A 21,856-nucleotide genomic window follows, 5' to 3' on the forward strand; every position below is an offset into this window, starting at 1 on the left:
TTATTTTATTGTTTCCATTTCACAAATTACAATTTCTATTAATGTGGCTTGCTATAGATATATAATTTAAATAGAGAAAACATGTATTCTCATATTATTGTACATTTTACAGCTTTGAAATTCTCTGATGAGGCAAATACTGAGTTTTATTTCATTTGAGTTTCTTCTGTGGGTGCTTTATACCACGACACCGACTTTGTTTGTGAGCAGTTCCAGTAGAATTGCTTTATGATACACTCCGTTGCTATCCAGACAGTTTCTAGTGAAGTGACAAAAAAGTTCTGCTTCCATAGCTAGTCAATCAATGGAAAGTGAAGCTGGACTAAACAAAACAAAAGCTTTTATGCAAGGTGACTTGATACTAAGTGTCAAGCTGGGTGTACCATGTTTGAAAATAAACAACAAATGTATTAAACTTGTTAATAAGCACTGTTAGATAATTTTCAAAATACTGATTTATTTCTGATACTATGACTATGAAAACTGTGGTTGCAGTAAGTGTTATGTTTTTAAAGAAATAAAGATCTGAATAGTCTATTTGTTAATACTGCTGCCAATAGCAGTGGCCAATTTGTCTTTGATGGCATGCAAATTCAAATAATTTGAACATAAAAAGAATTTAACTAATGAATAAAAATAACTATTCAGGTAGAGAAACTGCTGTGCAACTTATTATTTTACCAAATTCATTAAGGACATGAAAATCCACTGGAGCTCCTTTGATGAGAAACTACTGATCTTGATAATAAACCCAATATTTCCAAGTTTATTTTCTTACTTTTACTCTGTTCACATACACCTAAGAGAATTTTCTCTAAAGTGTGATATTAGACATACAATATGCATAATAAAATACAGAAACATTTATTTTGTTAGTATATTTTAAATAGGTATATATTTGTATATTTTAAAACATGTTAAGCAAAGAAAAGCACTTACCTGACAATGAATAATGGAAATTAGGACAATGCCAAATTTTAATGGGCCTTACATGCCATAATGAGTCCTAAGAGATACTATAAAATAGATTGATTTTGAAAGGTAGTAAGTAACATAACTGCATTGGTTTGAGATGATTGGGTGTTCTCTGGAGAGAGAAGAGACTAGAAACTGTCAGTAAAAGAAATCTTGGATGTACAATATATTTGATTATAGATTACATTACATTAGATATACTGTAGTGTTAAAATGTTAGAGATACGTGCAGTTCAAGCAGTATGTCAATCTGTGGAATAGACAATGAAAAAAGGAATGACCAAATGGGAACATATTTGCAGGGAATTTTAGGACTAGTTACAAATAGAGCATGCTAAAACAAGGACATTTGCCAAGAGTGTTTTTCAGGGAATAATGAGATGTGAGAGATGAGGGTAAAGATTGAAAAATGAGATGACATCAAGGAGACATAAGAAAACCTTAGGGAGGTGTTTAAGCACCGTTTTGTTTTTCAACTACATTCAATTTTTCTCTATAGGAATATCAAATAAGCCCTCAGCACAGCACCCTTTCTCATAAACTGACTTCCCCATGGTATAATCTTTATATTAAATATCTCCATGTAGCATGTCAGCTATGAACTTTTCATGAATATATCATCAGTCTCATCCTTCATAGGCCTATGGTTGATTCCATTCTTCTTGATATTATTCTGCATTGAAATGCTTAACAGGACATTAACAGACAAGAAAGTAGTATATAATGTACGTAAAATTCACAGAGCCCCTTAAATATAAGCCATGACACCCACAAGCAACAATAGAAATGGAACTAGCTTCTCTCATCATGGTATCTAATAGCCAGTTTGAGGAAAAATTTCTGTTGCCACGGATACTGCATGAAACTGCCTATCTTTACTAAACTACTATTCCTGGTTATTATGAAGCTACTGATTCAGGGACAGTGGTAGCTATTGTTTTATTACATGGTTTCCTTCCAGTTTTCACTATTTATTCTTCTGCAAAAAAAAAAAACAATGTAAATAAGAGAGTCACAATCATATAATTAAAGTGAGTTGATTATACTTCCTATATGCCATGATTTGAGGACACACATTTTCACCTGAATAAAGGAAAAGAAAGTTAAAAGTAGTGGGACAAAATGTTGAATATTGCAAAAATCTTCTTTATGCTTCTTCAGCTCCATTGTATGCTCCTCTCTTGTTCCTCATTCTGGAAGACAGTTTTTCGACTTTGCCACCTAGAGACTCTGAAGGAAACCAAGTTGACAATTTGTACTGATGTAAGTGTATTTGCTCCACAGTTTTTATCTTTGAGAGGTTTCTGGTTTGAGTGCATTTCTCAGACTGATGTTGTTGCTCCAGGCTCAATGTTATCCACTCCTCTCACAGGTTAGATTAGTCCTGTCTTTGCCTTGTCTCTTCATACCTTGGAAACTTAATATCAGTTCTTGACCCTACATGTTGTTGAGTTCTCAGCATCCCTACTGTACTAACCATCTCCATACTTTGTAAATAGTCTCATTTTGTGTTTCATTTATTGTCTTCTAGAATCTGCTACTATGATCACATACACACTGACACTGTGAGACTTTGCCAGGAAAAGCCACAGGGGAAGCTGTAAAAATGTTACAGAGAAGATAAGAAACTTGAAAAAAAAGAAAAAGAAAATTTCATAAATCTTCACTTTAATTTTTGAAAGTTTGTTCCTATAGACAAGATGATTGACCAGAACAGAATTGCTGATAAAAATGGAGAAAACCTAATTTTATGTAATCTGGGGGTGTCAAGAGCATTATAACTAACAGATTATCAATGAAATGTCTCTTTTTCAGTCCTTTTTTTTAAGGCTATAGGAAAGAATGATTTCCTAAAATACCTGTGTAATTGGAAAAGTGCCATAACTGGAAACACCATAGCATGTTCTCAAAGAAAGTAACAGTGTTAATGAAGCAAGTTTTAGCTTTAAAGAATATCATGAAGCAATAACAATAATTCATAAGATATTAATATCCAATAAGATATTATGGAAGAAAATAAACTGTTGTTTAAAAAATGGATGAAATTTATAAAACAGTGTTGCTAAAAATACCATGAATAAGTAAAAAGGATAAGTGCAAAATCCAGAAAAACATATGACATATATGAAGAAATGAAAACCAGTTGGGTGTCATACATCCCAGAAGCAGTAATTTTGCTTGAACAGATAAAACATTTACAGATGTTTCATATGAGTCAAGAATATTTTATGTTTCCTAGATTTTGTACAAGTTATAAACAAAACAAAGCTTTGAATCTGGAAGAGTAGAAATTGAGCATATAAATCAAAGGGTGAAAGAAACTTAAATAACTGATGATGCCAAATGTCACAGGTGAATAATGAAAATCTAAAACAGCAAATGGGAGTATATGTGACAGTATAAAACATTAGAAATCAAAACCCCCAAAATTGAAAACCTAACAGGAAATGCTAAAACAAAAAAAGTGAAAGGTAATTTGTTTGTTTCACACATAAAAACGAAAGATTTCAGACTGACAAATCAAGTAGTCACTTTAAAGCTTTAAAGATAAAGAGTAAATGCTGGAAATGGTGATATTGATAGAACACTTGACGTAAAGACATTACTTAAGGCATTGATACAAGAGTGGTTACACAAATAATTAATGGAGTTTTTCTAAATAGGAACTCTATTACAGTTAGATTCAGCAAATACAATATGCTTTAAGGTGCATGCAAAAGTCCTGAGCTGTTATCACAGGACTAAGATTAAACCTGTGCATCAAAATAATAGGACAAAAACATTTGATTCTTTCATAGAAAATGATGGAGTTGGAGAAGAGGGACACATAAAATCTTAACGAATCCAAGGAATTAAAAATGAAGTAGGGATAAACATATACTAAAGAAGTGCAAATAAATTAGTATTGGTAGTTGTACTCAATTATTCACTGCAGTATCACTTATAAAAAGAATAGACCGGAAACAACCAAAATGGTTACAAAAGGAAATTAGGTGAGTAAGCCAAGGCAGAATACTCCAAAGAAAGCAAAAAAAAAAAAAAAAAAAAATAGTGTGTATATATATATATATATATACACACACACACACACACAAATCTATGCAATCTATATATGCAATTGAATATACACATATTTGTTTATATATCTATATATACATATATCTATAAATATATCTATATATGCACATATGTAGATATAGACACAATTCTATACAATCTTACACACATGTATATAATGGGTAAGATTGTAAAAGTGAAATTGCTTACTTTAATAAATATGAGAAAATAAGAATATCTAAATGTGTTTTTCTTTATCTAAAACACAGGGAAGGTTAATCAGTAGCATTGGTATTCATAAGGCACAGTAACATGGCCAGTAGGAAGAGGGAAAAAAACCTACAGAGAGAGATGTTCCCCAGGGGCAATTTTTTTTTTACTTGATAATGAAATTTGAACTAGGAAATGTTTCATAAATCTTAACTTACAGATTCTTTTAGTTGAACAATAAACTGCTGCATCCCCAGATGTCCTTTAAGAGGAAGTTTGAAGCTGAATATAACCTGGACTGGAATAGCAAATCTAACATGAAAAGTCCACAAAGCAGGTCCTCATGGTTTTATTCCTTTTAATTGTTTAATGATTTTTTTTTCAATTAATGTAATGGTAACACAGAAAGAACAGCTTCGGTGCAGCTTATTAGATACAATTTTTAAAAAATTTTACTAATTTGTATTGGAAAGGTGATCCACAGAAAGGAGAGATAGAGAAAGATCTTTCATCCGCTGGTTTGCTCACTGAAAAAAACACAAGGATCTTTCAGTCTATCCAAGGCCAAGCTCCCATGGTTTTCGGCCATTCCCTACTGCTTTCCCAGGCCACAAGCAGGGAGCTGGATGGGTCGTAGAGCATTTGGGATAGGAACCAGCGCCCATATGGGATCCAAACACATGCAAGTTGAGGATTTAGCCACTCAGCCATCACACCAGGCACGTTTCTAAGAACGTAATGATAGTCCCTTACTCTCATTCTCCCCCTCTTCTCTTCCTCCTTCCTTCTCTTTCTTTTTCCTTTTTTCTTTTGTCTCTTGAGATAGCTTTTTCTCTCAATTAATGTTACAGTCAAGAGTTTAATGCACTACTAAATAGAGGTTAACAAGGAAAAAGTAAAAAAAAAAAAAAGACTTAGCTCATCAGGAATATATACAAGAGGTATAAAGTCATTACTTTCTCCATTACTGATTTGTTCACTCAGTTGTATTACATGATTTTATTGTCCCCATATTTTTTAAACCTTGTAATCATATCTATCTATAGTTCTTTCTTTTCTTTTTTCTTTCTTTCTCTTTCTTTTCTTTCTTTCTCTTTCTTTCTTTCTTTCTTTCTTTCTTTCTTTCTTTCTTTCTTTCTTTCTTTCTTTCTTTCTTTCTTTCTTTCTTTCTTTTGATCTGCTCTATCTGTACCATCCTGTAGCTATCAATTATTGCTACAGGATGGTACCACAGCGTAACTTTATGTGCTAGTATACAAACTCATGAATACCTAACACCCTTTCCTCAGCCAAGAGCTGTAGCTATGGGAATCGTGGTAGAGATCTAGTGCAAAAGGCTAGGATTGAAACTTGCTGGAGAGAGAGCTACCAGTTATTGCAAATGAAGAATATGGTACCAAATACAATCAGTAAAATCCACCTATAGATCTGTAGGCAACACAGCTTAGAAACTGACCCTAAGGAGGAAGGTCTGTTAACCAGACTAGCAATGTCCCTATGGTTCTAAATGGTTCATGTAAAATATAAATATATGCATTATATGATTGATACATAAATTCAAAAAAAAAAAGAAAGAAAGTGAATGATTGGCAGAAGTCTCCCAGGCACTGGTTGACTCCTCAGATGCCTGTAAGGCCAAAGCTAGGCTGGACTGAAACTGGGAACCTCAAATTCCACCTGGCAGGGAGGAAGGAGCCCAGTTTCTTGAGCCATCACTTAGCATGTCCTAGAGTATTTATTAAGAGGGCATTGGATTCCAGAGCATAAAATCCAGGCATTATTTTATGGTATGGTAATACCCTATTCAGTATCTTATCTAACAAGCCAGACTGCTAAACTTGTATGATTAATAGTATTTTTTATATAAAATTGCAGCGACTCACTTTTTTACCTATGTTATCCATGAGATTCAGAATGTCAACTGCAATAAACCCTTGAATCTCCAGACAAGTAAGAGCCAAAGTTTAAATATTCGAGGTTAGAATAAGTCAACAATTTATATTCCATTTCCCACATCTAGGTGTGTCACACTTGTCAGTGGCAAACTTTATAGCATACCACAGCAAGTGATATTTGTTTGTAGCTTTTATTTACACTTCTGTGCAACTGTGAAATTTTTATGTTTTACTAGTTGAATATCATGGTTAGTGCTGCACTAAATCTGTGGTTACAGAGTGTATTGAAACTACGCTTTTGAACAAATGAAAGAAAAAAAGAAAAGAAGGAAGTAGATTGATGGAGGGAGAGAGAAAAGGAGGGCATACTGGTTACCATCATAAAATTTACATATTAAATACATAACATCTGTCTTATGTGTATGAATAGCACTTTCATAAAGCCCAAAAAAATCACCAAAATTAATTATCATTCCCTTGGCTCAGCATCTTGAATAAAATATCCCTCCACTAATGGACATTCTTTCTACATTTACTGACATTTTCTTAGTACCTGATACTCAACATTATTCCAGATCATTGCTTCCATAATCAAACAAATTTGCTCAACCACATGATTTTGTTTATCTTTTATAACATAGTCCATTTTGGTTTCTGTTAACTCTCCTTGGAAAACAAGCAGAAGAGTTATCTGTTGCTCTGGTTTTCTATAAAAACTTTCTCTAAAAAATAATTTATTTCAACCTGTTTAAATTTGAAAACACATTTTTGACAGTTCCAGGTTAACATGACCTTGGAGAGTATGGACAGAACAAGAATTCAGCTACATTAGAAACTCTCCAATATTTTTTCCATCAAGATCTAGATAATTAAATTTACTCATGTAATGAGACTATTTTACTAATTTCTTTTTAGCCAGAAATTGTTTCCAGAACTAATCTGAGAACTGTAGGTTTCCATGGAGCCATCAGGTATACTACTGTTTCTAAACACAATGATTTTATAGCCACTAAGCATTTTCCTTTCTTATCTAGAAATTGAAAGCACTAATGAATTTATGTAATCATGAAAAATCTTTATTCTGAGTTGAGATATGTAAAACTTTAAAAAATCTAATGTAAATGTTTATGCTCAAGAAACTGATTCACAGCCCCGGAGACTTATGTCATGCCAAATTGATTCTAATAATTTTGTTGTCTTGAAAATGATGCAGAACATTTTAAGACTGATTAAAAGTGTTTCTATAGAACCCCCAAACTGATTCTGTTCATTGGCTATGTGGAAAGCCATTTACGGACACTGGAGTTGTGCAAGAAATGAGGTGATTATTGTGAAACATAACAAAGATGAGGCAGTAATCACTTGATCCCTCCATTCCCCTCAGCTTGTGTCCAACTTTCTGTTTGGGCTCAGTGCTGTGGCCTTCTTTTGATTGGTTGGTGACATCAGTTTTTTTGCAGGAATTTTATGATGTCAAAGTGGGTCCTGAAAAAGAAACTCCTAAAGACAGAACACTTATATATTATAAAGGGCAATAAATGCCCCCTTTAATCCTGAGTATTTGAAAGATGTAGTAGGGCCTGCTGAAACACTCAATTCAGGGAGGTAGTTTCAGTAACTGGATTTGCAAGCATAAAGAAAAGTAGAATGTGGAGATAGGAATTTATGAAAGACTAGGGACCAGTATTATCTAGCATTCGCTTTCAAATGTCAGGGCTGCTTTCAAAAAGTACTAGAATCTGGTAACCAATTAGGCTAAAGTACACTTTGAATAAAGTTAAGTAGGGTAAGTAAACATTGCAACTGGATCCATAGCAAGAATTTGGAGCCTCAATATTTCCTGCAGAATTTTTTTACTGCAGCACAGTTCCAGGGACTGTAGTGGAGAATTGAAAAATCCAACTAACTGTACGGTCTTTGTCAAAGACTGGTTTAGAGACAATCTGAAACAAAGTCAGTTTCCATTGATCAGCAAATATCAGGAGCTTCTTCCAAATCTCCCAGGCGTGTAGTTGGGTGTAGATATTTGGGCCATCTTCCACTGTTCCACTGGATTTGGAGCAACTGGAACCAAACTGGCACCCAGTATAGGCTGCTGGCAATACTGGTGATAGCTTTACACACTAGGACAAAAGACTGCCCCCCCTCCAAAAATAAATCATAACCTTTGCCTAGAAGATGAGAGATCTTGATTGTCTCATTTAAGGTAACTGTGGCATATTCTGTACTGTGAGTTCTCAGTTCCAGTCCTCTTAGGGGTCCACTTGAGTCCTTCTCTGGTACTCTTCCTACTCACAGTGACTTTTTCAGTTCTTTTATATTATCTGGGAGGAAAGCAGGAGTGAGATTAGAAACCACATCACATTATGGTGGGAATGCTCTGTTAGATTACACCTCAATGTTAATTTGGTAAACTCAGTGACGGCAGGGTAATAGCTGCCAGCACTCAGCAGGTCAACCTGCCTTTGGCGACTAGGTCAAGCTACTTATTAAAATACCATACACTGTACCAATCTGGTCTCTTAAATTGGGTCATTAGCCCTTAAGCCATTCCACACTGGACAGCTTAAAGCCAGCTCAAGAGCAAGATCTGTTTAAGCTGGATAAAGACCTGTTGGCTCCTTGGGTCACCTTTCAAGAGGGTCTGCCATCTAGGTATCTCTTATCACTTGATACAAAGGAAAGTTTATTTCTTCAAATCTGGAGATTGACTCCTGTGACTTTAAGGAAGCTGCTTACAGGTTTTAGGAAGAGAAAAGGTATCTATGGGCTTTACTAAAACTTCTTCCACTGCCAAAATTCTTTCTGGAAGGTTAAGCTTAGACGTTTTATATAAGGCTGCCAGATCTGGACAGATTTTGAGACTTACTCTTTTCTTCCTTTCTTTTTCTTTTGTCCTTTTTTTGTTTTTCTAGAAAGATGAGAAGACCTTATTGTCCCATTGGGAAGCCTCTCTGTCTTAGTGAACAGCAGAGTATCATTCACAATCTTTATAATGGGCCTTGTGATGGAAACTTTAACAGAGCTTTGATCAAGTCTTGCATAAAAAACAAAATGAAGATGGTCTAAGAATCTTCAGGTTCTTGCACTATTGTACAAGTTCACTGAGGCCTGCAGGGAGCAGTCTTCAAAAGAAAACAGATACTAATATTTGTAACATTAAGGGCATCCATCCAAATAATAGGCACCCTTGGGGGCTGACATGGTGGCTGATTTTCCGCCTGTGGCTCTAGCGTCACATATGGAGGCTGGTTTGTGTCCCAGTTGCTCCACTTCCAATTCAGCTCCCTGCTAAGTGCATCTTTTCAGGTGAGTCAGGAAAGCTTCTAAGTAGTTGTTAGAGTCAACTGAAATCTTTCCCCCTTTTCCTGTTGGAATCCTGCATGGAGATGTTTATACACCTGCAGCCTCCAAACTCTGCAGAAACTTCCCCTGCAAACTAGACATCAGTGGTCATGTATTCTGTTAATAAGCAGTTCCAAATTGGGAAGTGGTGGGGAGGGGAGGGCAGCATGAAGCAGGAACAGTAAGATGGGGAAATTGATGTAGACTGTACAGCAGGCTAAAGCTGACAGAGGAAGAGGGACAACTGAAGTCTTGATGGTAACTGCTTTTACAAATTAATATCTGGGCCCGGCCCGATAGCGTAGTGGTTAAAGTCCTCACCTTACATGTGCCAGGATTCCATATGGGCACTGGTTCTAATCCCGGTAGCCCCACTCCCCATCCAGCTCCCTGCTTATGGCCTGGGAAAGCAGTCAAGGCTGGCCCAAATCCTTGGGACCCTTCACCTGCATGGAAGACCCAGAAGAGGTTCCTGGCTCCTGGCATCAGATTGGCTCAGTTCCAGCCGCTGCGGCCGCTTGGGGAGCGAATCATCAGACAGAAGATTTTCCTCTCTATCTCTCCTCCTCTCTGTATATCCTCCTTTCCAATAAAAATAAATAAATATTAAAAAGTTGATATCGGAATAAAGATGTCGGGCCTGGTGCGATAGCTTAATGACGAAATCCTCGCCTTGAATCTGCCAGGTCCCAGTTAGTGTCTCAGCTGCTCTTCTTCCCGTTCACCTCCCTGTTTGTGGCTCTTTATATCTCATCCCTGCTCCCACAATAGATAAATAAATAAAATAATATAAATCTTAAAAAAGTTAAGATACAGATTGTCATGGGAAATAACTAGGTAAGTGTGGTTATATGTATTATAATATAATAAAACGTGAAGACTCAGTGAGAACTCTATTGTCTGAATGTTTGAAATACCATGGTCTAATTCTAGGCTAATAGTGAAATAGAAAATTATCATTAGGACTCTACACTGAGCCCCATCACTTACCAGACGTTAATGCATATATCAACACATACAGCTCACTGAGGACTTCTGTGTTTATAGAAAAAGAGCATTTTAAATTGCATTCTCTTAGATGTATTTAGTTTCTTGATGGTGGTACTCATGTGTTGAAGCGTAAGTAGCATGAAGAATAAAGTGTACTGAGGTTATGGAATTGATGGAATAATTTCCATGTATTTGAAATTGTTCCTATGTTTATTTTCATTGGTAAGCTTCGACTTCAGTTTTAGAGGAACACTTGTCTTACAGATTTCTTTTTTTTTTTTTGTCTCTTTACTATCTCTTTTTCTTTTTCACCCTCAAGTTTAGTAATACATTATGGTTTCAATACATTTTGTAATAAACATTCCTACTATAATAATTTGTTATGATACTCTCTATAATCTCATTCGTTATGTTTCATTATATTTATATATTATGAAAAATCTTGGTGGCTCCATACTCCACTTTATGCTTTTTTTTTTAAATTGGAAACTCAGATATGCAGAGAGGAGGAGAAACAGAGAGGAAGATGTTCCATGCATTGATTTACTCCTCAAGCAGCCGCAAGGACCAGAGCTGTGCCAATCCGATGCCAGAAGCCAGGAGCCTCTTCCAGGTCTCCCTCATGGGTGCAGGGTCCCAAGGCTTTGGGCCGTCCTATACTGCCTTCCCAGGTCACAAGCAGGGAGCTGGATAGGAAGTGGGGCTGCCGGGATTAGAACCGGTGTCCACATGGGATCCTGGCACATGAAAGGCAAGGGCTTGAAGCAGTTGAGCTACTACACTGGGCCCCACACTTTTTGCTTTGTTAAGTATACTTAATCACCACTTTTTGGTCATTTTTTTACAATAATTTCAGATAAAGTTTTGGGAGTCTATTAGTAATTAGTTACCCAAGAAATATTTTAAAGAAAAAATTTATTTTGATTTCCTCTAAGTTTCCGATCAAGGTCCTTTCTCATGATAGGTTCAGAATTATTATTTTTTGGGGGGGAGGGGAGCCAATTAGTGGTACAAGACACGGGGTAAAATGATCTAAAATAAAATAAAAAGTATATAAAATAAAATAAAGTATTATCCTGGCTTACTGAAATCATCTTCTGATTTATATAATTGTAACACCAAGAGTGGATGATACTATAAATTAAACACTTTGAGACGTTTCAGTGTTATAGTGGGTTGATCAGTTATAACCAAGGTCACTCTGGAGAGGAATGCCGAGAGCAGAGGTGGCACTGTACATGTCGAAGGAAAGAATATACAGTTCAACCTTTTACATTCCTGTCAGTTTTGCTGCAGGAATTTGATATCACTCAAAGCTATTAAAATGCTTTTAAAGTGCTTAATTTCTTATCATCTTCTTTGATGTGGATTAATGCTTCAATGTCTAATAGCAATAATCAATTTTATGGAAGACAGATTTGTGTGTAATATGAATCATCCTCTCATTTTAAAGATTAAGATTAGTCTTTAACAAATATAAAGTAGTCATACTATGAAAATAACTAAACTATTATTTAGCAAAGGCATAAGACAAATTAATGTCATCACAATAAAACATAGACATATACAGCACGAGCTTCTCTGGCAAACATCTACCATCAGAATCCAGAGATTCTAGAATGAATGTTCTGCCTCAGTGTATAGTCTTTCTCTACTGATCTATCCAACCTTACTCTATCAAATTATAATCTTTTAATTTCACAGCTCTAAATTCCACGCTTTTATTACCTTTTTCTCAGTTTTTTGGACTTTGAATCTAAAATTGTCAGTAAAATCATAAAGTCGTATTTCATCTGCATTGCATTTAATCTATCAGCATTCAGGCACTTCTCCAGTAATACTATTCAGAGTCAACAAAAAGGTGCAACTTCAATTTATTTAATCTCAGCTCCCTCTTTAAATATGATAACATTTTCAAAGGTGAAAGAGGTCTTCCTTGGAACTAGCAACTGATTTCACACTGTAACTTCTTTATTTTGTTTGAATTTGCTATTCAATAGAAGAGCACACAACCATATCAAATATGACTGCCCAAATTTGTAGTCAGGCATATTTGAAACGAAGACCTAGGAAATCATTACTGAGACAAAGATGACAGGGACTCATGCCATTTATTAAGTGCCCATTTTTCTGCAACACTCTCATCCAACATACAATATAGTAGTTCCATTCATGAATAAACTTCAATATATAAGAAAGGAAGAGTCAGGCACCAGTGCCCTAGCACAGAGTGGGAGAAACCTCTGCCTGCAATACCTGCATCCCATATAGGCACTAGTGTGTGTCCTAGCTGCTCCGCTTCTTTTCCGTCTCCCTGTTCATGCCCTAGTTAAGCACCGAAGGATGACTCAAGTCCTTGTCTCCCTGAACCCACATGGAGTACATGTAGAACCCTTCTGGCTCTCAGCTTTGGAAGGCTCAGGTTTGGCTATTGGGAAGTGGGGCAGTGGATGGCAGATCTTTCTCGTTCTCTCTCTTTCTCTCTCCTTCTGTCTGTATTTAACCCTTTCAAATGAAATAAATTTCTATAAAAAAGGAATATGTCTTAAAACACAAATTGAAAAATTCGATAATATTTAATGAAGTGATTTGAGAAGAATCAGTTAACATATAATCTGTTATTAAGAATTGATTTATTTTTATTGGAAAGTCAGATATACAGAAAGGAGGAGAGACAGAGAGGAAGATCATTCATCCATTGATTCACTCCTCAGGTGGTCTCCATGGCCAAAGCTGAGCCAATCTGAAGCTAGGAGTCTCTTCTGGGTCTTCCATGTGGTTGCAGGGTCCCAAGGCTTCCGGCTGGCCTCCACTGCTTTCCCAGGCTCAAGCAGGGAGCTGGATGGGAGGCAGGACCTCTGGGATTAAAACCAAAGCCCATTTTGGATCCCAGCATGTGCAAGGCAAAGACTTGAGCCACTAAGCTAAAAAAGACATATCTCCATTTGAAAGGCAGACTTAGATAAGGAGAGAGAAAGAGAGGGAGAGGGACACAGAGAGATACCTTTCTTCCACTTATTATTCCCCAGTTGAAACCGATGGTTGGAGTTTGGCCAATTTTAAGCCAGGAGTCAGAGGCCAAGAGTTTCTTCTGATTCTTCCACATGAATGTAGGGATCCAAGCACAGAAGACTTGAGCCATGCTCTGTGATTTTCCAGGTCACAAACAGGGAGCTGAATCAAAAGTGGAGTAACTGGGACTGGAACTGGTGCTCATAGGTGATGCTGACACTGCAACTGGAGCGTTAGCATACTATGTCAATGTGTCTGCCCTGTTCGAAAACATGTATCTGTTTTAAATGAGTATATTTCAAAATAGTCCCTGCATCCCAAAGATATAATCACTTTATAACTCTTGTATTCACTGATAAAATGTCTTTAAAGTCATTGTAAAGATTTTATCATAAAAATGTAGAATTTCAGAAAACGTGATCTTCAAAAATACTATGTAAGAGAGTTCAGTTAATCATCCCATTCTGTTAAGATATTTCATAAATTAGAGGTAGACCTGAAACATAGCTTCACATAATAAATATTTTACATTTAATTAAAAATAAAGCATAATTAAAAGACTCACTGATTCTTTGAAGCCATAATTTACTTTTTATAGCTGTATTGGAATGTAAAAACTGCTTATTGTAGATTATATCATTTCAGCTAGGGTTTCAATACTATTATTTTGACACAACAAAAGAAACATCACAGAAAATTTTCTGATCTTGCCTTGTGCAAAAATATTCATTTGTTCCTGCCAATTTGCACTATATCCAGCGGAGAATTTTGAAATAACATGCACACATACAAACAGATCTCCCCACACACGTACACAGATACATGCCTATAAACCTGTTTGGATGGTAACTGAATAAGAGAACAGACATTCTTAAAATTTTTGGAAAGCTGTAGGACTTTTGTAACATTTCAGTAAGAAGTTTGGGAGAATTTTTCCCCTGTGAGCGATTAATAGATTGGCAAATTTCAAAAATTTCAAAAATAAACATTTATTAATTATCATTGCAAAAACAGATAAGACCTACGGAGAGAAGGAGTAATTGAAAGAAAGATCTTCAATCCACTGATTCACTCCCCTAGTGGCCTCAATGGCTGGGGATGTGCTGATCCAAAGCAAGGAGCTAGGAGCTTCTTCTTTGTCTCCCACATTGGTACTGAGTCCCAAGGCTTTAGTCTGTCCTCTACTGCTTTCTCGAGCCACAACTGGAGCTGGATTGGACGTGAGGAAGCTGAGACACAAACTGGTGCCCGTCTGGGATCTGGGCATTTGCAATGTGAAGATTTAGCCATTAAGCAGGCACATGGTGATCTGGCAAAAAGTAAATTTGAAAGTCCCCAAGAATATATAGAATAATGATAATAAGGATAATGATTCCTTAAGAATAGCATTTCAATTACAAGAATAACTAATCTTGGTCATTTGGCCCACAATCTACAACCTATACAAGGACTCTACATCCTGGTTCCCAGTCTAGGGATATGATGTTACCAGTCACATAACAGACTGCTCAAATTTTTCATGTACCTTAGTCCTGTGGCCAAAAAAAAAATCATGTACTTTTATGCCATTCAGTTGTTTTGTAGCCATCATCTCTATCCTGTTTAGGGCAAGGGATATGGGGCTTTGAATCATCCAGACCAGGTTATTAATTGAACAGAGATTCCAGACCAGAAATGGCAAGCTGCAAATCTATAGGCAAATATTTTCTTCTGTCTACTCAAAGATTGAACACATTACTCCAAGAGAAAGGAACATTACACTGGCTCAACTTCCAGGACAACAATGTACTTAGAAGAATCAAGGGCTGTGCCTGCACTATGGCTTAGCAGCTAACTCTTCACCTTATACCATAAAGGTGAGAGTGGCCCAAAGCCTTGAGACATAGTCACACATGGGAGACTTAGAAGAAGCATCTTAATCCTGGCTCCTGCCTTCACTGGGGGCTTTGGACAACAGCAGTTGAGACAAAGGCTGGAAACTAGATAGTACAAACAACAGCACCAAACATTCTGAAGTTTAATAGGGAAAATCAAAATCCAAGATAGCCAAGTTGAGCCCCTGGGATGATAGGACACTGCAAATACCTGGAAAGCTTTATAAATGTGTTCAACAGTACTTAGGGTCAAAGACCAAAGAATTTAGGGATAGACTTGAAAGATTTCCATGAAGCACACACACAAACCCTCTACTCAAAGAGGCTGTGTTGATGCAAAGGCTTTAAATAATTCATGTTTAATATTGATAAATAAATCACCCTGAAAAACTGAGCAAGACGGCAGCACTGCTAGGGAAAAGTAAAAGGCTTAAAAATAAAATTCCAGGGCCCAGCACAGTGGCCTAGCGGCTAAAGTCCTCGCCTTGAAAACCCCGGGATCCCATATGGACGCCGGTTCTAATCCCGGCAGCCCCACTTCCCATCCAGCTCCCTGCTTGTGGCCTGGGAAAGCAGTCGAGAACGGCCCAATGCCTTGGGACCCTGCACCCGCGTGGGAGACCCGGAAGAGGTTCCTGGTTCCCGGCTTCGGATTGGCGCAGCATCGGCCTGTTGCGACTCACTTGGGGAGTGAATCATTGGACGGAAGATCTTCCTCTCTGTCTCTCTTCCTCTGTGTATATCTGGCTGTAATAAAATGAATAAATCTTAAAAAAAAATTCCATTTGGATTTCTTCAAAGAAAAATCTGCTCATTTCTTCATAGAATAATTGCTCTTGTAACGTTCTTTGAATGCCTTACAGATTAATCCATTGTCAAGTGCATAGTTTACAATTATTTCCTCTCATTCTGCTTGCTATCTTATTACTCTATTGACTCTATTTTGCAAAGGAAAAGTTTGATACAATCTCATTTATTTATTTATGCTTTTAATTTCTATGCTTTTAGGGTCCTGTCTCTAATACCATTGTCAATGCCAGTATCTTAACTTACTCCCCCTTGTTTTTTTTAATAATTTCATTTCTGTGGTTTAGATATTAATTCCATTTTGAGTTAATTTTCATGTTGAATAATAAAATATTCCAAAAATAATTTTGAGATGCTCAGTATCAGTACTGATATTAGAATGATATCAATGCTCCCTGAAATGGGCAAATATTGCATATTAATCAGAAGTTTTGAAATCAGATCATAAAAATGTAAACAAAATGAAAAAACAAAATCATAAAAAAACTTATTTTAATGAACAAGGTTGTTAAATCTAATGTGTAATTAATCTAGTTATACATAATATTTTCTCTATTTCTATATATAGGGATATAGAAAATAAATAAAATGGATTACATGAATCAAATTGGACTCTATGACAGAAAGGATAAGATTAATTATCTTTACTACTACTCAAGGGAGTGAAAGTTGGGTTTCTTTTTGTTGTTGTTGTTGATTTTTTAAATCAGAAACCACAGGTTTAAAACTGAAACATTTTTCAGAGTGCTGAATTTGATTCTAGCATTCAATGACATTTTATTAAATAAGACAACCTCCCCAGTGTATATCAAGTACTTTACTTGTTGCAAAACAAAATAAAATAATCACAGAGAAACACTTGTGTGACTTTTGACCAGTTTTTTTCCAAAAATGAGTGGAGCTTCAAAATGCCAACTCTTGAAGATCTGCTGAAAAGAAAAATTTCAGAGTATTCCTACATTTCTTTTTGTACTTATAATTTTCAGGTATAATTTCCTCTTAAAGATTTGAAAAATTAAATAATTGTGTGGGATCACATATCTGAGAAAATGAAGTCAAATACTTATGTATAGTTCAACACCAATGATCCTAAAAATAAAGATTAAAACAATCTTTAAATATCATTTCACATCCAATAGTCTATTAACAATTATCCTACTTAGCAAAATCAATCAGAAATCCTAAAAATATTGCAAATGGTAATAAGTATGTGCGGAAAAAGAAACATCAGTATTTAGTTACTAATAGGAAGGTAAAAAGGCATGGTTGTTTTGGGTAAGTTTTGCATTTCTTTAATAATTTCAATACAGACGAACTTTATGATCTAGCAAGTTAAAGGCTGAATGTGCAAAATGAAAACCAGTATCCACACAAAAAACTACACACAAATGAGCAGAAAAAATGTTGATATTAGTTAAAAATTACAAAAGCCCAAATGTCCATCAATAACACATAAAATAGAAATACATTTTGGGACAACTTAAAAAAAACAATGTTTTTTATTAATCATGACGTAAGGATACATGAATCAAACTATCATGTTGTGATCAATAAATATGTATTATATGTTATAATATGTCAATCAAAAAGATTAAAAATAAAACACGATTTGACAGGAAATAAGAACATGGACCTGGCTGTCGATGCTCACATCCTGTGTTGGAGAGCCTGAGAAAGTCCTGGCAACTGCACTATAGAACATGACTTTTGTTAGTGCCACTTGGGGAGCAGCATTCAGTGTTTCAAATATGTGGGACTTCAACATATATGGAATATTTATAAACTCCTTTATGAAGCCAACATCACTTTAATACCAAAGCCATATACAGATACAACAGAATAAAAGAGCTACAGGTTGAGACCTCTGATGAACATAGATGCAAAAAACCCTCAAAAATAGTAAAACAATAATGATGATGATCATTGTCATCATCATCATAGAATTCAATAATGGATTCAGAAACTTTATTCACCAGGGCCAGGTGGGATTCATCCCTGTCATGCAGGGATGGTGTAGCATACACAAATGAATAAATGTGATATGGCACATCATAAATTGAAAAAAAAAGCACAATAGATGCACAGAAGATATTTGATAAAATCCAACACCATTCCATGCTAAAACTCTAAAAAATATATATATAGGCATAGAAGAAATGGTCTACAACACAAGTAAAGCTTTATATGAAAAACCCAAAGTCATTATCATACTGAATGGGAAAATATTGGAAGCTTTTCCATTAATATCTGGAATGAGACAAGAGCATCATCTTTTACCAATGCTATTCAACATAATATTGGAAGACCTTATAAGAGAAATTAGGCAAGAAATAGAAATTAAATGAATTCAAGTTGGAAACAAGGAGTTCAAATTTTCCTTGCTTACTGATGACATGATTCTGTATATAAGAGAGCCAAAAGACTGAGCCAAGAGTAAGTCAGAACTCATAAAAGGATTGGACAGGGTAGTAGAGTATAAAATTAATGAACATAAATCAGTGGCATTAGTATTCACACATAACTCCAGTACTAAGAAAAAACTTTTAAGCACAGTCCCCTTTAAAATAGTAAAGAAGAATCTTAAATATTTTAGAATTAATCTAGCCAAAAATTTGGAAGACCTCTATGATGAAAGTTACAAAACATTTAAATGAAAAGAAGACATTAACAGATGGAGAAATTTACCATATTGCTGATTGGCAGGATCAACACTATCTAATGTCTATATTACTAACAGTAATGTACGGATCCAGCATGATCCAAATCAAAATCACAACAACATTCTTCTCAGAAATAGAAAAGATGAAAAAAAATCATCTGAAAACACAAGTAATCACAAATAGCCAAAGCTATCCTCAAGAATAAAATTAAACTGCAGCAATCACAATTCTAGACCTCAGGACCTACTACAAGGATGTGGTATTCAAAACAGTCTGGTACTGGTACAGAAATAGAGATTAGTAAAAGAGAATAGAAACCCCAGAAGAGAATCCACACATGTAGAGCCAACTAACCTTTAACAAGAAAAACAAAAATAATTCAGACAAAAAATTTTGTCTCTTCAACAAATGCTGTTGGAACATTTGGATAAAAGCCTGCAGCACTAAGAAGCAAGATCCCCATCTGTCAACGCATGCAAAAATCAACTCGAAATTATCAAGAATCTAAATCTGCACACAGAAAGCCACCCAATCATTAAATGAAAACCGAGGGAGCACTCTTCAAAATATAAGCATTGGTGAAGACTTCTAGGAAAATTCATCAAAGTCACATACAGTCAAAAACAAATGGGAGTACATCAAACCAAGAACCTTCTGAACAGCAAAGGAAATGATCAACAAAGAAAAGAGGCATCCAACAGAATGGAGAAAATATTTACACAATACACAACAGATATGGGACTCATAAACAGAATTTAAAATGGCTCCAGAAATTCAATGAAAGGAAAACAGACAATCCTGTGAAAAATGGGCAAAGCAAATGAGCAGGCATTTTTCAGAAACAAAACAAATGCATATGGCTAATAGACATGAAAAAAAAACAGAACAGTTTCTTTCGCTATCAGGGAAATATGAAAAAAATTAGATTCCACCTAATCCCCGTGGGATTGATCTGTATTTGCAAATCCACTAACAACCTACTTGCAGGGATGTGGGGTAAAATGAACCCCATTGCACTTGATGGCTGCGAAGGCTAGTGCAGCCATTATGAAAGTCAGTATAGGGAGAACTAAGACCGCTGAAAATTGATTTACAATATGACCTAACTACCCTATTCCTGGAATACATCCAAATGATGCGACATCTGTGTGTGAGAAAGTGACCTGCATGATCTGCAACTGCAAATGTATGTAAACCACACAGATGCTTATCAAAAATGGAATGCATAAGGAAACGGTGGTACATCTACTTCATACAATGCTACTCAGTCATTAAAATAATGAATTCCCAACTAGAGAGCCGTATGCCCATTGAAATAAGCCCATGCCTGAAGGACAAAATGGTCCCAACTAGAAAGCCATATGCCCATTGAAATAAGACCATGCCTGAAGGACAAATATCATATATTTCCTATGACACAAGACACTCTCCTTGCAAAATATGTAAGCATTTATATACATATATTTTCATAGATGAAATGTGTAGTGGAGGCTAGCATACTGTGAAGTGAAAATTCACTGAAGTATTCATCTCTACTCCAGAAAAATAGGAAGACTCCCAATGAAACTGTTAAATATAACCTGACAAAAAATGATGAACTTTCTGCTGTTGTCTATACCTGCAATGTTGGGGTAAACTTCGTTAGCAAGATGATGGAGCGGGGACTGTTGCTGAAGGATAATAATATTGAAAAAATACGGGGGAAAGCAGTGAAGAGTGGGATGAGGAGAAGCAGACGTAATCCCTGTTCCTGTGGAACCATATCATGAAAAATAATTTTAAAAAACAAAATATGTAATATTTAATAATTTCAAATTATTGCACATTTCAGTGACTTAAGGTTTTCTTTCTGTGCCTGAAAATTGATGTGATGTTTCTCCATTATTAGATTTTGATAATGTATATTACTAATGAAGTGAGTTTTGTGTTGGAGTAAAAAAAATATGATCATATTCTCAGAACTTGTCTGGTTTTAAATATAAATGTTTTGAGTTAAAACTGTTAACTTCAACATTTATTGATAAGCCTTACTTTCAGTATATTTACTTGTTAACAGAACAGGTTATCTGTTTTAAGATACTAAAGCAATTTCTGCACTTGACTTTGATCTTCAGCACAGAATATATTATTTGTTTATTCTGTCTCTCATCCTCTGAATGTTTGGCATAAAGAAGAAGGAAACATATTTTCAAGACCTCTAAAATTAGCTTACAGCATGTGACATTCATCTTCATGAGAAATACTTTGTTTAACTAAATCCATCCTGCTTAGGAAATGCCTAGTCAATTTTTAATGTCCTTGTCCATTGAAAAGGGACAGTCATATATCATCGCTGACAGAAAAAAAAGAAAAAAAAAAAACATTTTCTAGCCAGCATTCCACTTTAGTTAGCAATGAAGAATTCTATTCAGAGGAAATAAATGTTTTCGGAGGCAATGCAAATCCTTTTTTACAAAGAGCATCTTTGAACAAAAATCTTTTATTCATCAGTCCAATCACCCATCCATCAGTTATTCATCAATCCATTTGTTCATAAATTAAGCATTTTGTTTAGTCCCAAATACAGAGAATTTATTAGTGATACTGGCGATTTGGTCCTTATTTTAGCAAAGTGTTGATCATTGTTTTATTTAATCTTCTTCTTCCATTTTTTTGGCATGTTCTCCATGTTTGTCTTTGGCTTTGGTAGGTGCTATTCCTTATCTTTTTCAGTAAGACATTTTAATGCAGCATTTGTATTGGAGGTCTATCAGAGCTCAAGTCTTTCAGCTTTTAAATCTGCATGTTTGTTTTAAAATGATTTAAATTTCCTATGCTGTGATAAAACTGACGACTGAATCAATAAAAAAATGTTATTTTTATTCACTGAAAACTTACATTCTAGTGAAAGCACAAGTCCATATCTAATAGTTGAAAACACACATAATTGACAATTTTCGTAAGATAATGAAAAAAATGCAAAAGTCTTAATGCATATATGATAAAATAACTTTATTTATCAAAGAGTCAGACTTGGTAACAAGACAGTGAC

The sequence above is a fragment of the Ochotona princeps genome, chromosome 5 (assembly GCF_030435755.1).
Source record: "Ochotona princeps isolate mOchPri1 chromosome 5, mOchPri1.hap1, whole genome shotgun sequence".
In the NCBI taxonomy this organism is placed as follows: domain Eukaryota; kingdom Metazoa; phylum Chordata; class Mammalia; order Lagomorpha; family Ochotonidae; genus Ochotona; species Ochotona princeps.